The sequence below is a fragment of the Phocoena sinus genome, chromosome 15 (assembly GCF_008692025.1).
Source record: "Phocoena sinus isolate mPhoSin1 chromosome 15, mPhoSin1.pri, whole genome shotgun sequence".
In the NCBI taxonomy this organism is placed as follows: Eukaryota; Metazoa; Chordata; class Mammalia; order Artiodactyla; family Phocoenidae; genus Phocoena; species Phocoena sinus.
The window spans coordinates 22,140,260-22,157,721 of record NC_045777.1 but is presented as its reverse complement, the minus strand read 5'-3'; the positions used below and the strand labels follow the sequence as shown (position 1 = coordinate 22,157,721).

The following is a 17,462-nucleotide window of genomic DNA, read 5'->3' as shown; positions in this document are numbered from 1 at the left end:
CCTATGTTCTACTGGCCAAGTAAACACTAAGGGCAGTCCACATTCACAGGGAGGGAAAGGATAGAGACTCTACCTCTTGATGTGAGGAGTAGTATGTGCATACAGGGAGGGCAGGAATTGATGGTGGCCATCTTTGGAGACTAGCTACCATGGTCACTCTCTCCCCATTCAGTCAGAGCTTTGGGGGAGGATTTGGGTTGTTACAGCATGAAGGCAATGAGAAAGACAGTCAGTGATTTCAAATAGTCTCTTGAAACCTACAACAGAGACACGGTGTCTGGTTGTGGTCACTGATCTTTTGTAAAGACAAAAGAACCCAAGAGACTCAGAACTTGAAACCGATGCCATGAACAGTAAATGGGGAGAATGCAGAAGCTGTCTTTCTGCCTGTAAGGGATAAAATTTGACCAGCTAGAGGGAGGAGGGGAATCACACGGAGACAGAACTAACAGTCAATGCTAGATCTCCAAAAAGAAATTTGGGGCTATCCCAGAGTAGAAGGGGATATCGCCTGGTTCCTCATGGTGTTTGCCAGGAGACCAACAGCTCCTAGCAAGGGCTGGAAAGGCTGACCTGATGGGAGCAGGTGTTTGACAGATGGGCCTGGGGGTGTCCTCCACAGTCCTCTGTGTCCCTGTAGCAAGGTGATCACGATGAGGGTATAGGGTAGAGCGTGAGTGTAGCTGGTGGACCTGGAAATGCTTTGCGGTCAGGGCAAGTGTTCGGTGGGGACGTCTTGGTTCAGTGGATGGCAGTAGATAGAGCCTGGGATCCAGAATCAGATGTACACCCTGGGGCCAGGGCAAATTAGGAGAGCCCAGAACATGGACCACCCTCAAGGAGAAGGGAAGCAGCAGTGGAAAGTGGAGAAGCTGGAAGTGGACCAAGAATCTACTTAAGAGAGACTCAGGGAACGTCCAGATGTGGCTGCATTTACCTCAAACCGACTAAGTCCATGCTACTGAACAGAAAAGGAGCAGGGGTAAGAGTGACCTTGAGTCACGGAGAAATAAAGAAACTGTATTTTGGCAATACAGTTGTATCTGTTTGTGGCTGTTTCTGGGCCAGCAAACTGGGGCCATCTTCAACTTTTCATCTTCTCTCATCTCTCGTGCTTGGTTGGCCCCGGGGCTCCTATTTCTACTTCTAATCGTCTCTTCAATCCACCTCCTCGCCACCGGCCGCATTGTTTAGCTCAGCACTGCATCCCTTCTCACCTGGACAGCTGTGGCGGCCTCTTAGATATTCTCCCTGCCTCCAGGCTTGTGGGGGACCCCTTCAAACCCTTTTCTGCAGGCAGCCAGAGGGGTGACGGGACTTATGGTTTTCTTTACCTAAACCAATGCAAACTCTCCTGGAAAATCATTTTGCTGTCCCGTCTTGAACAAAGTTCACCTTCTTATTACATTACCCACCTTATTGGCCATCACTGATTGCCTCTTAACCAAATTCCTGCATTCTCACCTCGGGCTATTTTGGTCACGAACCTGAGGGATGGAAAACAGCGGTAGCCATGAATGCCAGCATGTGGAGAGGCAGGTCTGGGAGGGTGGGGCTGGCATGCGGCGAGACATGGAGACATGGAGATGGGAGAGGAAGGGTCTGACAGTCAAGTCTCTGGCTTCAGGGGACCTGGACGCCCAACTAGCCTGCCTATGGTTTGGCTACAGAAGCCAATCAAGTTCTGTTTCTGTCTGAGCTGGTGTGAGTTTTTTTTCACTGGCAAAGAAACATGACTAAATGAAAACGTGATCACATCGGTCTCTCTGCTTAAGCACGTTCACTGGTTCCTCACTACCCTTGGGATAAAAGCCCAAATTCCTCAGCATGACACACAGGTCACTGCTCTCCCTCGTGTTGCATCCAGGCCCCAAACCTGTGTGCCCCACACATGCTGGACTCATTTCTGTCCTTGGTGTATCCCATGGAGGTTGCTGGCCTCATGGGGACCAGGTAAGAGAGGAGATCCACGCCTACTCTGCCTGCTCCCCTCGCCTCCCCGCAATCTCGCAGCTCTCAAGTCTTTATCTAGGATTTCACCTGGGCAGTCTCTTCTAAACTCTGGGCCCTTCCTTTTCCTATATCAAAACTTACCTCTCTCGGGCTTCCCTGGTGGCGCAGTGGTTGAGAGCCCGGCTGCCAAGGCAGGGGATGTGGGATCGAGCCCTGGTCCGGAAAGACCCCACATGCTGCGGAGCAGCTGGGCCCGTGCGCCACAGCTGTTGAGCCTGTGCTCTGGAGCCCCTGAGCTGCAACTACTGAGCCCATGCACCACAACTACTGAAGCCTGCGTGCCTAGGGCCTGTGCTCCGCAACAAGAGAAGCCACCGCAATGAGAGGCCCGCCCACTGCAACAAAAAGTAGCTCACGCTCGCTGCAACTAGAGAAAGCCCGTGAGCAGCAACGAAGACCCAATGCAGCCAAAAATAAATTTATTAATAAAAAAAAACAAAAAAACCCCAAAAAACTTACCTCTCTCATGTTTTATCTCCTAAGAACTTGGGTCTTTGCATTTTTTTAATTGCAAAAATAATTTGTGTACATCTTAGAAAATTGCTAAGTACCCAAAGCACCCAGAGGCAACCACTGTTCACATCTTGAAACACTTCTCATCAGAACTGTTTTAAAACAAGTCTTCTGTTTCTTTCCATGTAATACATACACATTGTTAAAAAAAAAAAAATTCCAAGAGGATAGAAGAGCAGCCTTCTCTGCCTTCTCCCCATCCCCAAGCTCTCACCCCAGATATGTGATCTGTTCCTTGAGGTCACCTCTCAGCTCTAAGAAACAATTAGATCCCTTGCATTAGGAAGGATGCTTTCACCAGCATCTAACAAAACACCCGAGAGTGGCTTAAACAGTAAGACCGTTTTATTTATTTCAAAGAAAGTCCAGAAGTCAGTGGTGCCACGTGTCCGAACTGAGTCAGCACACAGTTGCATCTCCTGGCCTTCCCCTCCTGGTCACAAGATGGCTGTCAGAGCTCCAAGTATCACGTTTTTACCCAACAGCACCTAGGCAGAAAGGAAGGGGCAGGACCAATAAAGCTCTCCAGATGCATCCCTTTAACCAGGGAGGAAAATGCTTCCTTGAAGCTGCCTGACAATATTCACAAGATCCTAGTCAAAATCGGGTCATGAGAGTTTTCTGACCAGCATCTATGATACCCTATTTCTAAATAGTTCATAAGACCCACTGATGTCCCGTGTGGCAGATTAGGCTTTGGGTCACTTGGAAACTACTCCCCACCATCCCTGCTTCTCCCACCACAGTTGTCAAGTACCTCTGTTGGTTTTTAATTTTAAGAAACCTACTTGCCCCTTCACTCCTGACTCCACTGTGTGTCCACAGACACTCCTGTGCCTCCCATTACCGTCCCTGTCAGTCCTCTGACCCCTTCCCTCCACTGCTATCTCCCAGCTTCTACATCTTTACTTTCACATCTGCCTATGGTTTGGCTACAGAAGGTCACTGGTCATCACATCGTGATGGGTGATAATACTGACATTCTCTTCTGTAACCATAATAAAATCCAGGTCAATACAAAAATTGAGTATCAATGAAAAGTGAAAAGGAAAAGATAAAATTCTCATTACTTGAGACAACTATACCATGTAACTTCCTGTGGGTACCTACCTATGTATTTACAAATTTTTAGAAAGTCTAGAAAAGTGTACATTGGGCCCATTACAGTAGCAACCTCTGGGTAAGAAGGAAATGGGATGGCAGTGGGTGCCCAAAAGGGACTTTAGGTTCATCTGCAATGTTCTATTTCTCAAAAAGGAGAATATATTCATGTTGCGCTTATGTCATTAAACTTTCTTTGAAAAAATTCCCATTCCTTTCCAGCCAATTATGGCAGCTCTGTGTTTGGCAGTGCTTGCACGTCTGTGTCCAGGAAGGAAGAACGTTTACTTTGTGTGTGTCTATGAATGAAGTACAGTGATTAGTGGATTAAAAAAAAAAATGTAGCAAGCAAAAGCAAAACAAAACAGGGGGTGCAGAGAGAACTCATTCACGACAACAATAAAAACTATAGGAATAAACCCATCAGGAAATTGGTAGGTTCGTTATGGAGAAAACCATAAAATAGGACTAAAGGCTGCCCTTTAGACGATCAGAATGAGTGCAGGGCTATACTGTGCTCATGGATTGAAAGACTCAGGATTGTACTGATGTTGATTTTCCCCAAATTAATCTTTAAATTCACAGAACCTGACAAGCAGCTTTTAAAATTCATGTGGAGGAGTTAACGTGCAGTAATTGTTAGCTGAGTTAATTGAACAGGAAGCACAATGAAATGGAACATTTTACTTAACAGATATCAAAAGGTGGTCTCAAGCTAGAGTGGATAAAACAGTCTGATGCAGACAGAAATATATAGACTGGTGAAAGAGAACCAGCGCCTCAGACCTACCTAGACATGGCAATTCAGTATATGAGGGAGTTTCACTTCAGATCAGTGGAGAGAGAAGGAACTAGACAGTCCGTCATGTTGCAATAATTAGCTGTATGTTTGCAGGAAGGTTAGATCATATCTCATTTCAATCATAAACATACATTCCAGCTGCATTAAAGACCCAAATAAGGCTTCCCTGGTGGCGCAGTGGTTGAGAGTCCGCCTGCCGATGCAGGGGACACGGGTTCATGCCCCGGCCCGGGAAGATCCCACATGCCGCGGAGGGGCTGGGTCCGTGAGCCATGGCCGCTAAGCCTGCGCGTCCGGAGCCCGTGTACCGCAACGGGAGAGGCCACAACAGTGAGGGGCCCGCATACCCCCCCACACAGAAAAGACCCAAATAAAAACAAAATTACTAGAAAGGAATACAGAGTATACCTAAACCTTAGGAGTAAGAAAGGCCTAAACATGATATATAAATACAAGGAATAAAGGAAAAGATGGATAAATTTGATTATGTCAAAATTGATAACTTCTGTCTAACAAAAGCCCCTACAAAATTTGAAGGCAACAGACAAGCTGGAAGAAAACATTTGCCATATATATATATATATATATATATACATATATACACACACACACAAAAGATTAATATCCAGATTACATTAGGAAACTCAAAAATCAATAAGATAAAGACAAACAACCTAATTTTTTTAAATGAGCAAAAATAAACAGATCATTCAGAAAAGAGAAAATACAAATGCCTAAAACACATATGAAAATCTCACTAGCACACAGGTATGTATAAACTTTAAAAAATTATTCAATTTTTCACCCAGCAAATTGGCAAACATTTAAAACAATCACTTATGGTGTGGGGAGTCCTCCCATATCCTCTGGCTAGAAGTTTAAATGGTACAGAAATTATGGAGGACACTTCGGTAACGTCTAAAACTAAAAATGTGGAAACTCTGAGAACACAAATTCCACTTCTCAATCACCACCCTAGAGAAACATTACAGAAGAGGCAGGTGTAAGGCTGTTTTCTGTGGCGCTGCTTATGATGGAGGAAAGAAAAGGATGCAACTAAATGTCCATGGATCTTAGGAAGGAAAAATGTAGCACATTCATGGGAATGAATATAACACAGCTACTAAAAGGAACTGGCAAGAGCTATTTATATCAGTATATCTTAGAAATATAAGACGGAGTGAAAAAACACAGCTTACAGTAAAATCTCTATAGAGTGGGATGATTCATTCAAAATACCTCCATTGATACTTACATTTCTATGGAAGGAGACACATAAAACTGCGGGTGAGGGAGGGAAACTAGGATTTCAGAGGGTGGCCAAAGGAAACTTTAGTTACATTCATATTGTCCTGCTTTCAAAAGGAAAATGTATTCATGCTTTACTTCGTTAATTAAAGTATAATCTGAAAATACTCTAATTTGTTTTCAGCCAATTACGCCGGCTCTGTGTGTTTGGTGGTGCTTGCATATTTGTGCCCCCGGAGGAAGAACGTTCACTTTGCGTGTGTGTCTGCAAGTCAAGCCCGCTGATCGGTAAACAGGTTGAAATGAAATATGGAAAAACAAGGGCCAAACAAATAAAGGGAGAGGAGACCCTATTCACAGTTGACAACAAAACCTGTAATAAACCTAGGAATAAATTTATCAAGAAATATGCAAGACTTTAGAGAAAACCATAAAACTTCCCTGAAAGACATGAGAGTGACCGGAACTGAGAGATAATAGCAATAAGCATTGGCAGAAGACTCAAATATGATAAAGGTGCCAATTTTCTTCAAACTTACCAAAACTCAATGTGATCCCAATGAAAATCCCAGCAGAATTTTTCCTGAGACTCGACAGGCTATTTTAAAATTCATGTGGTGGGACAAATATGCAAGGATGATCAAGGCAATTTTACAAAAACAACAGAGAGGTTGGGATTTGTTCTGCCAGTTAGCAAAGCATATTATCAAGCTCAGGAGTAGACAAATAGATCAGTGGACCAGAAAGAGCTCTGACATAGACCCGCATTGGAATTTAGCGTCAGGCAGAGAGGCAGTTTTAAATCAGTGGAGAAACGATATATTATTCCATAAATGGTGTTGGGACAATTACCTATCCATTTGGGGGGAATGGGGAGGAATTAAAGTTAGATCCTAAGATTTGTACATATGGAATTTATTTTTTGTATATAGTATAAGGGCTTAAATATGTATGTATACAGAAACTATAAATTTTAGAGAAGGAAATACAGTAAATACTTATGACCTTGATACAGGGAATACTTTCTTAAATAAGACTGTAAAAATGGCCTAAAAGTAAGATTGACAAATTTGATCGTATCAAAGTTAAAATTTCTCTAAGACAAGAAGATACTACACAATTAAATGCCACAAATCACAATGTAGAAAACATCTGCAATATACATGACAAAGTATTAATATTCAAATAAAGAACTCTTAAAAATCAATAGCAAAAAGACAAAAAAAACCTTAAAAAAAAAAAAAAGAAACAGGCAAAGGATATGCGCAAGCAATCCAGAGGAGGAAATGAAAATGGACAGTAAACACATGAAGACTTCAGCCTTGCAGGTAATTCAGAAAAATGCCAACTAAAGCAAGATACTATTTCTCACTCATCAGACTGGTTAAAAATGGAAAACTTGGACATGGTCTGGGGAAATGGACACACACACACTGCTAGCAGGAGATAACATTAGAAGGCAATTTGGAGAACACTTCAGAAATTTCTATTAGAATTTAAGATATGAATACCTTATGACCCATCAGTTCCATTTCTAAGTATCTATCCCAGAGAAATACTTGTACATGTGCAAAATGAACAATTATAAGATGCTCTTACAGGTTTGTCTTAATGGAACGACACTGGAAACATTTTAATAGTCAATCAATAGGAAACAAGAAGATCAAACATGTGTAATCCTAAGGCCGCCAGTCGCCAGCTGCAAGGAACACTGCGGCAGAGCACGTCGGCTACACCAGGAGTCCCACAGGGCGCACTAGCTGAGAGCAACACCTCCAGCTTGTACACATCATGTCTGTGCAAACAAACACACGAAAAGAGAACAGAAGATGTGTTTCAATGGGCATTGGAAAACATTTTGGATGAACAGCAAAAGCCTAAGAGAGCTACCTCGGGAGGGGGAGAGGGATCTAGGGGCGGGCGGCTGTTCAGTAGAGACTTCTTTATCTGTAATACTCTAATTTTATTTAAAGGAAAATGTATTCATGTATTACTTGTATAATTAAATTTTAATTCAAAAATTCTAATTCATTTCCAGCCAATTAGTTCTACTTTATATGTGTGCTGTGCTCTCATTTGTGTGCCCAGGGACAAAGCACATTTACTCCGAGTGTGTGTCTGCGAATGAAGCATCGTGATTAGTAAATCGATTAAAATTTGGAAAGCAAAAAGCAAAAAGCAAAACCTTTTACACTCACAAAAGAAGCAACACTGATAAGGTACTCAGGAATAAACCTAATAAGAAATGTGAAAAACCTTTATGACAAAAGCAACCAACCTTTATTAAAAGACATTAAAAATCAAACCAAACAAATAAGACTTTGATTAAATGGAGACAGATACCATGTTCACGGATGGGAAGAACTGATATCCTAAAGATGTTATTTCTCCCTTCAATGAAATCCCACACAAAATTCCCACAGGATTTTTTTCATGGAACTTTGACAAGCTGATTCTAAAGTGTATATGAAAAAGTAACTGTGCAATACGACCAAGGTAATTTTAAAAAAGAATAAAGGGCAAGGAAGGGAGGGGTGCTTAACTTACTGGGTAGTAAGATAAAGCTTTTGCTCATTAAAATCTGGTATTGGCCCAGAAGTAGACAAACAGATCAACAGACCTGAACAGAGTGTAGACATAGGGAACTGGGAGAAAAGATAGTGTTGGGACAATAAATGGTGCTTAGCCAACTGGTTATCCATTTGGAAAAAGATCAAATTAGATCTCTGTGTCACACCATACACGGAAATCCGTTTCAGATGGGTTAAAGAAAAACATTAAAAAAAAAATACAGAGGGCTTCAATGTAAATACAGAATGTATGTATCATTCATGTGGGGGGGAGGTTTCTTAGACAAGAGTGCTACCTGCCCTAGTGCTAGCGCTGCAGATGTTATCACCACAGTTTGATATGATGCTTTAATATCCTGTTTCCAGTCGGACCGTACCTCCAACCTTCCGCACGTGCCTGCGGAGCGTCTCCACCTGGACCTCACAGACCCCTCTTCTTCTTCCTCTCAGCTCAACCTGGTCCTGGGAAGAAGGATTGTGATCCTGGATGGACTGAGGTTGAATCCAGCTCCTGCTACTTGTGCTCTATGTCAGAAAGGCACTTGCTTCTCCAGTTTCTGTTCCCTCCTCTATGATGTAGGGTGATGCTCTGTTGCTTGTGGGGGAAGGTGAAGTTCATATGAGATGATGAATGTGAACATGCATAAATGGCACAGAGCTTATAAGGATGAGGAGAGCCGACTTCTTTACTTTTTCTCCACCTACCCACCCGTGCAAACCCCTGCCACCATGACTTAATACCCCAATTCTCTCCTGCATCATAATTCCGGAGAATCGTCACAGATTCTTTCTGGTCAAAAAGTGTGAATGTTGACTTCAGATTTTTCATTCTAAGGCAGATAATATTGATTCAGCACCCAGAGAGCTTACTGCGTTGCTAGGTGCTGAGAAACACAAAAAAATAAGAAGACAGGATCCCAGCCATGAGACAGGATAAAAATGGTGCTAATTAGAGCTGTAGTTGGTACATGGGTCAGATAAAAGCTCCCAAAAGAACATGGAGATCAAGTTACCCTCTAAAAGGTAAATAATTAAATTTTGCCCCATTCAGTCAAATACACATTATTGCCCCAAACTAATTTATCCATCACCACACTTGAACCCAACCCCCGTGGGAACTCATTTCACTAATTGTCTCCATCCTTAATCACTCCATTACTCAGGCTCCGTTCCCTCAGAATATTCATATGCCAGCGCTGCTCTTTCCTTGAAGACTAAAATCTAATTTAAAGGGCCTAGACTTTGCTGCCTCTCTCCTTCCTCTCCTTAATCACCACCCCCCACAAAAGCTGCCTCCGTCAGGGTCCCCAGAGGCCTCCCACGGGCCCTGGGGGTGGCAGTCAGCAGGGACCCCAGGCTGCCCAACTCCAGGGGCACCACGGTGATGGTGCAGTTGCACATTGGAGGGGCTTGTGGATGTGCCCTTGACCCCTGACCCTTCTGCACATACCCACGGATGACCACTCCATCTTTCTGGGGAAAGACCTTTCTGGCCCTTTCTTTTCTGTACCTTAGGAGGGTCGTTCTTTCCTTTTACAGGCCCCAGTCGTTGGTGCCTGGCCTCTTCTTCCTCAGCCTCCCTCATCCCCTCAGAATGCTCCAGAAACCTGATACCACTTCAATTTACATTTCCACTCAGGACCCCTCAGGAGTTCTGACCCGGTCTCACTCTGTGTTCCAGGTCCATGCATTCAGCCACCTCCTCCCCATGTCCCAGCTTGGGTGCCTCAGCTGTCTACCACCAGACTTGGGGTCTGCCTCACAGGCCTAGTTTCTTTGTAGAAAAGCACTGCCACGCCACCAGTAAGGCAAGCCAGAAACTCAGGGGACTTCTGGAATACCTCCTCCTCTCCCTCCCCCTCTTCAATCCATCCAGCACCAAGACTGGCCAGAATGTGTTGTGTCCAGACAGAAGCTTCCTACCTGGTCTCCCTAAGTGATTCCTCTAATGACTTCTCCATGGACCAGCCAGAGTCTCAGATCACAGGAAATACTAGGGCAGGCCTCAGGCACGTGTCCCTCACTCTCATGATGGACACAGGAGCTCAGCCCTGGCCTCTAAAGCTCTGCCCAGCCAGCACTGCCTGCCTCTCTGGCCTCGCAGCACCTTGCTTTGCACTCACTGTTCCCTCTGCCCCGAATGCTCTTCTCCAATTTGTTCTGTCCAGTTAGCTCTGTCTCCTTAACTTGGTTCAAGTGTCACCTCCTCCGGGAAGCCTCCTGGAGTTGGCCTAGGGCAGGTCCCCTTGTTGTGCACCCTCCAGCACTTGGCACTCTTCTTTTGGAGTGCCTGTCAAGAGTTATACATTTATGTGTGTGATCATCTGATTCACGTCTTTCTCCCCTACTACCATACAAGCTCCACGAGAACAGGAAATCCGCCTATTTTAACTCATTCACCACAGAAACCACAGTGCTAGGCACAATGCCAGGCACAAAATAGGTGGTAAACTAGAATACGTAGAATGAATAAACTTTTGTCGTCACTGAACAACACGTCACATTTGGGCGTTGACATCTGCCTATGAACTTGCTCCTGCCTTTCCCACGCTCAACTTTCCCACCCCTGTCCTTCACATCTCCAAGTCTTCTTTCCAGATTCCTCAAAGGACTCTTGGCGACAGATTCACCTCTCCCTCACATCTCAACATTATTTAAGCTTATGCCCCATCACTCCTCCAAAATGCTCTTATTAAGGTCATCAAAAGCTTACTCATCATCAAATCTAAAGAAAAAATCCTGTCTTTATCTTACTGGAATTCTCTGCTGCATTTGACAGCGTTGATTACTTTCTCCTTGAAACTCTTCACTACCTTGGTTTCCATGGCAACCACTCTTCTGGTTGGTTGCCCCCCTCTCAGGCCTTTCCTTTTCTTTCTCCTTTGTCGCCTACCCACACCTTGATTGGTTCTTCAAATGTCACTGTAACTCATGATTCTGCCCTGGGCCCTGCCCCATTCGCTGGTGATCTCACTCATTCTCTGGGTTCCCATTACTCAAGCGGTCAGGGGAGTACTTCCTGGGCCCTGGGCCAGTACTTCCAGTAGAATCTCTTCCTGAGCCCCAGACCCTTGATCCAAGTGCCTGCTGGGCTCCACCTGGCTATGACTCTGACCCCTTGGCTGTATCTGAGACCACTGTCTTGCCCCTCACACTGGCTCCCCATGCTGTGGTCCCCTTCCCAGAGGTCTCTCCACCATCAAGACCCCAGAGACACATAGGAGTCTTTGTCTTCACCCTCTCTCTCCCCCTAATAGCTAATGATCCATCATTTCTGGTTCTTATCTCCAAGTTTCGGATCTATTTCCATATCCACTGGTCTAGTTCAGGCCTCTCCCTCTCTTAATCTGGACCCTGGCCTCCTAACAGGTCTCCCTGCCTCTGCCTGGTTACTTCCTATAATGGATGTCTGGCGGGGGCGGGGGGGGGGTGGCGTTGGGCTTTCTAGCATCCCTTATTCCACCCTAACAACGCTTGTTTAGGGAGATTTCCTGTTCCCTATTTTACGTGGCTGTGGTGGGACATGGGATGCTCTCTCACACAGAAGCCACAGAGGCCTCTCCTTCAGGTCTTGCCTCTCACCACCCGAGTCCTGTCAGAGGATGGAATGAGGCCCGAGCTCAGCCAGTTAGACCAAGGCTCCCTCTTGATTTTGGAAAAAATAGAATTCCTCAATGTCTAGGAGATACCACCAGGTAGTGGTGGTGAAGACCCTGAATGAAGCATTCAAGATTGTGCCCTATCCCCACCGACTTCAATGCCCGTCATTCCTTCCCTCTATCCTGCCTCTCTGGGCCTCAGCTTCCTAACCTGTGAAATGGGACTAATGGTAGCTGTCTGCCTCACTAGGGGAAGGAAAGTGGGTTTGCCATGACCAGATGAGACAATGGTCACAACCTCACCATAAAAACTATAAAGAGCTGTGCCCACATCAGAGTGCAGAGTGCATTTCCTGAGACCCAGACAGCCTCATGTACAGACAGCTTGACTCTTTATTTCCCTGTTTGTTAATTCCTTGGTATTTGTCACAAAATCTTTGTGGTTAAAAAATTCTGAACCTCCATTTCAGACATTTGATTTCAAGCAGAAAACAATTATTCTGTCTCTACCTAGCTCACTGCCTGTTGCTAGGTACCGAAAGGTACAAAAATGAATAAGACACAGCCCCAGACATCAGGCAGGATGAAACTACTGCTAATTAGAGCTGTAGTCAGTACTGGGAGGGCATAAAAACAACCTCCAGAAAAACACAGAGATCAGGTTACTTGGTAAAATGTACATGATTTAATTTTTCCCCTTTCCACGAACACAACTAATCCCTTCATCTATACACTTAATCCCGCTGCTCCGGGGGCCCCGTTCATTACCTGTCCCTGCTCTTCTGTCCTCGCATAGCCCTCCTCCCTCCAAATGTCAGTGTGTAAGAAACAGCACCTTCTAGAAACTTCTGTCCTCTCAGGTCTCCCTTTTCCCTCCTGCTTTCTCAGCCAGTCTCCAGATCACCCCCACCCAGTTGGGCTTCTCCCCCTCCCCCAGAGTTGCTATGGCAGGGGTCCCCAAAGACCAGGTCCACGGGATGCTCTCACCTCCCCTGACTTCTGTGCATCTGGCACATAAATGGCCACCCTGGCCTCTGGAAACTCTCTCCTCCCTGGGCTTCTAGGGCCCCCACCTTTTCGGTCCTCTCCTCCGGCCACTGCTTCTCAGTCTCCGCAGCAGCATCCGCTTCCTGCATCCATCCCTGAAGCGTCAGTCACAGCTCAGAGTCTGGCCCTGCTCCATGAACTCTGCACCTTCTCCTAGTTCTCCATCTGCCCCCTAGGGAGATGTCCACACTTCCTCTGTGAGCTCCAAACTGGCATGTAGACTTTCTTACTTGACAACAGCTCTAGTCAGGGTCACCAATAGCCATTATTCCTCCTTACCACCCATGCCCTTTGATCTTGCCTGAAGAGGACTCTAGGTAACAGCCCTTTCAACCTCTTTTCCATCATGTCTATCCTTGTTTCCTCTCAGCCCAGCCCAGAATTTCGTCCTGACTCAAATCATAGCCCTAGCAGCTTCTCCCCCATATTCCAAACTCCCCAGGACAGGTGCCATGCTGCCTGCTTTCCCTCCCCCTTTCACTTTCCTCTGCCCACCTTGGGGGGGCTTCTGACCCACCTCTCACAGGAACTGCCCCTGTGAGGATCTAGGGGGCCCCTAATTGCTCCATCCAGTGGGCCCTCAGTCCTTACTTAACTGGCTTTTCTCTTTTGTCAGCTGATTATTCTCTCTTGGAAACGCTCCACATCCCTGGGTTTCCATGCCAACACAGGCTCCAGGTGCGTTTTCCATATCTTTCTGCTTTCTCTTTTGCCTTTGAGAGCTTTTCTTTCTCTCTGCCCACCCTTAAATGGGGCAGAGGTTCTCTGTCTTAGACCCCCTTTCTCTTCGCAGCTGCCACATTCTCCTAGGGCAGCTCACAAAAGTCCATGGCTACAACCGCCATCAGCCACAACCCAAATCTTTCACTCAAATCTCTGCTGGGATCCAAGCTCTCTCCTAGCTCCTCACAGGCCGTCTCCACCTGGATGCCCACCTTTCATTCAACTTGCCCAAAATTGAGCTCAACGATCCTCTTCTAGCCCCCAAGCCTGCCCTTTCTCCTGGGTATTCTATCCGCCCAAGACACAAACAGGGGAGGCATCCTTGACTCTCTTTCTTTGACCCCAGCAACAGTCAGTCAGCAGCTTCTCCTAACTTTACCTTCTCTTCATCCTCTTGGCCCCCACCCTAATTCAGGCCTTGCCCTCTCTACCTGGACCAAAGCAATCATCTCCTCACTGGTTCTCACACCTCCAAATGTCTCCAAGTAACCAGAGTCATCATCTTAAAACAGAAATCTTACCATGGCACGTGCCCACTCAAAATGCTTCAGTGACTCCCTGTTGTCAAGAGGAAAAAGACCAAACTCTTCAATTAGACAGTCATGGCACTAGGTGATCTGGTCCCGCCTTCTCCATCCCCTGCCTCTTATTTCACACTTTGGCAACCCTGTCTATGAGTTCATCCATGATGCCTCTCACTTCTGTCTCTGCCCTCTACGTGAATAACTCCTACTCATCCAGGCACCTCTTCTAGGAACCTCCCTGGATACTCCCATAAAGCTTCACACTTGTACCACCCAACCCAGCTGCTCCATGCTTTGCATGTGTCCCAAGCATATCTCTGGCCTTCTTACTACATATCATTTTAGAATCTGTGTTTTTCTACCTCTTTGACTGTGTGCCCAAGAGCAGACAATATATCTTATTTATCTTCACATTTTAACACCCAGCACCATGCCTGACACAAAGTAGACACTCAATAAATGTTGTATAAATATATAGGCCATTTGCCCTTTCTTGAAACTTTCATCTCTCTCCTCTCTTTGACTATCATATTACTTTCCAAAATCTTACACAAATTCACATTCCCCTTCGCACTTAGTGCCTCTTCCACGGTACCCTCATCAGCACTGAGTATTCTTAAACATTTTTCCCCTAATTTGTTGGTGAAAACTAGTGCTTCTTTTTTGTTTTTTATCTTTGATCTTCTGTTATTAGTGAAATTGAATATTTTTTCAAAAAATGTTGTCAGTTCTATTTTCCTCTTCTGTAAGCTGTTTACATGAATTACATACCTAACTGTTGCATTTTCACTGTTAAGCTTCTGTGTGTGATCTTTTACACAGTATGGATCTGCAAATACTTTACCCACTCTGCCTTTTGGTTCTGCTTGTGATATTGTTTGACTTTGGAAATACTTAGTTTTGATGTATTCAAATTGGTCGGTCTTTGCCTTCTTGCATTTTGTTGCTTTTTAGCTTAGAGGGGCTCCCCTTTCAGACACTTTAAATATCCAATTCCTTTTCTCTCTGTTTGTTTTTTTTTTTTCCTCTCTGGTTTTTAATGGGTTTATGTCTCCTTTCTGATCAAAAGTTTTTGAATCTGGGGGTGTGCTCTGAGGTGAGGTTGAAAATGGATTATTATTTTTCTTTCAATAGTCAGAGTTCCAACTTTGGACAAGTCTTCCCCTTGTGGCCCTGACACTGAGCTAAGTTATTCCTGGCTGATTATGGCATCAGGACCACAACATCCTCAGAGAGTATGCCACCTGGACAGGGAACCAAAAGGCTATAGGAAGGTATGATTCTAGACACAGTAACGGTGAATTGCAGGGAAGCATTTAAGGGGTGGCAGCAGAAAGTCCTGCAAGCCCTGCCAGGACAGTGTGCGGAAAGACGGTTCACCCACTTTGCCAATATGAGTGGCTGAATCTAGCTGGCACCCAACAAACAGTCCTGGAAGCTTCTGACTCTGCAAGGATATGTTACTCGGGGACCACAAAGGAGGGACAGCCCAACCCCTCCCCTCACCTGTATCAACCTACCTGCATAGACTCTGCCAGGACATTTCACCATCAGCAAAAATATCTCTCAGCCAGTTCCTGCCACGTTCAGCTTCCAGGGGGCTGCAGCCATCAATTCCGCCATGCTCCAAGATGTGGACTGACCCAGATCCTGGGGTCACCATGCCCCTTGTCCAATTACTGTTCTGGGTACCAGGGCATCTGAGGGTGATGCTAGAGCTAGAAAGGAACTCAAGGATTATCTAGTCCAACTGCTTCATTTTACACATGGGGAAACTGAGGCCCAGGGAGGGGAGGTGATTCACAGCCACTTGTTGCCACACGAAGGACACCAGGCTATAGAGCCTTTTACGAGGTTCTTCTCACGTATCTTTTGTGACATATTAGTGTCTGTGATATCTGTGTGTAAAATATGACCCTAGAGGCTGGAAAATACTGCCACTTCAGAGTTGCCAAGAGGAGACTTGGGAGGCACATGGAATTCCCTCACTTCTAGGAGAGTCAGACTCTCTAGGAGAGTCTAGACTTAGGGAGTCTAGAGATTGACTGAGCCTTCCACCCATCCACGGCCCTGGCCAGCCAACCAGCAGGTTCTATCCAGGCCTGGTCAGGCAGGTGCTGTGCCCGGTCAAGGGACAAAGATCAAGGCCCCACCCTCAAGGGTGGTTCAGGGCTTTGACAGCCAAGCTGAGTCAGGACCACAAGCAACAGGGAACCAAGGAAGGGTTATGTTTGTCTTCCTCCCCCAGAGACCCTCCCAAGTCTGCTTTGACTCTAAGATTCTTGACACTTCTGCACCCCAGAGATGTAAAGTTTATTCTTTAATGCAAAAAACCCTTTTGATTAAATGCTTGCTTGTCTTAACATACTTTCTTTCAACCAACACCTTTAAGACTGAAGTAACAAGTCTAAAGTTCACTGATACTTCACAGAAGATGGCTTTCGAAACGTTAAAGACTTCCTGGGCCAACCCCTCCTAGGTGAACAGATGGGCATTGGGGGGCGGTGCCTGGAGAAGAATGAGCAGAGGAGAGCAAGGTCACGTGGTAAGGGGGTGGGGATCAGGCCCAGGGCCTCAGCTGCCCACCCTGCCCTAGAGAGCGGCCACTAGCAGTGTGGGGCGGGGATCAGCAGAGTTTAGCTTCAGAAGAAGCAGTGAGGCGTCCCCCTGTAGACTCTCCACAGGTTGTCCAGGAAAAGAGGTGAGAGGCCAGAACCGCTCGAAGGGTTAGTCTGTGGAGAAGGTTCGTGCTTACCCCGTGTCTGACAGGGCACTCTCAAAACATCCCCGCACCACTTCCTCATGAGGAGGAGGCCGAATGGGCAGTGATTTCTTTCCAAGAGGGAAAAATCCATGGACCGTCCTAGGTGAGCTGGTGGCCAAGCAGGGATGCAAAGCCAGGGTTCTGGCCTCTCAGGAAAGAGCACCGTCTAGGTGTTCCTCTCCCTTTTAGGATCTTGTCATTTCGGGGCTTGTAAAAAATAATTAAGGGAATTCATGTTGAGGTGCTGACATACGGCCTCGCAAATGAGGTCTCTCCCTAACTCCACACAGCCCCAATGACACAGCACAGTAATCATGCACCTGCAGGACTGCCTCGATGCCCTCCCCGCTGCTGCAGGAGCTCCTCATGGAGGGCATGGTCTTATCAGGTTCTGGGCTGGGCGCAGGGCCTGGCAATGCTCCCTGCAGGAACGAATGAATGGGAGAGCTGGACGATCATACCACATCCCTATGAAGCCTGAGCCCAGTAAGGGTCGGTGGAGGGTGGTAGGGCACAGAAGAGAGGCAGTAACATTTGTGAAGACTTGGCCTTGAGCCA

The 17,462-nt window shown here is 45.9% G+C and overlaps 1 long non-coding RNA gene across 1 annotated transcript; it reads right to left on the bottom strand.

Annotated features, from left to right (window-relative positions):
* Positions 1-2,853: 2,853 nt before the first annotated feature.
* On the bottom strand, positions 2,854-15,650 carry LOC116739830. The gene is made up of 2 exons (XR_004345714.1): positions 8,625-15,650; positions 2,854-7,472 (listed from the first exon to the last, which is right to left on the bottom strand). It is a non-coding gene; the product is annotated as an uncharacterized LOC116739830 (long non-coding RNA).
* Between the last annotated feature and the right edge of the window lie 1,812 nt (positions 15,651-17,462).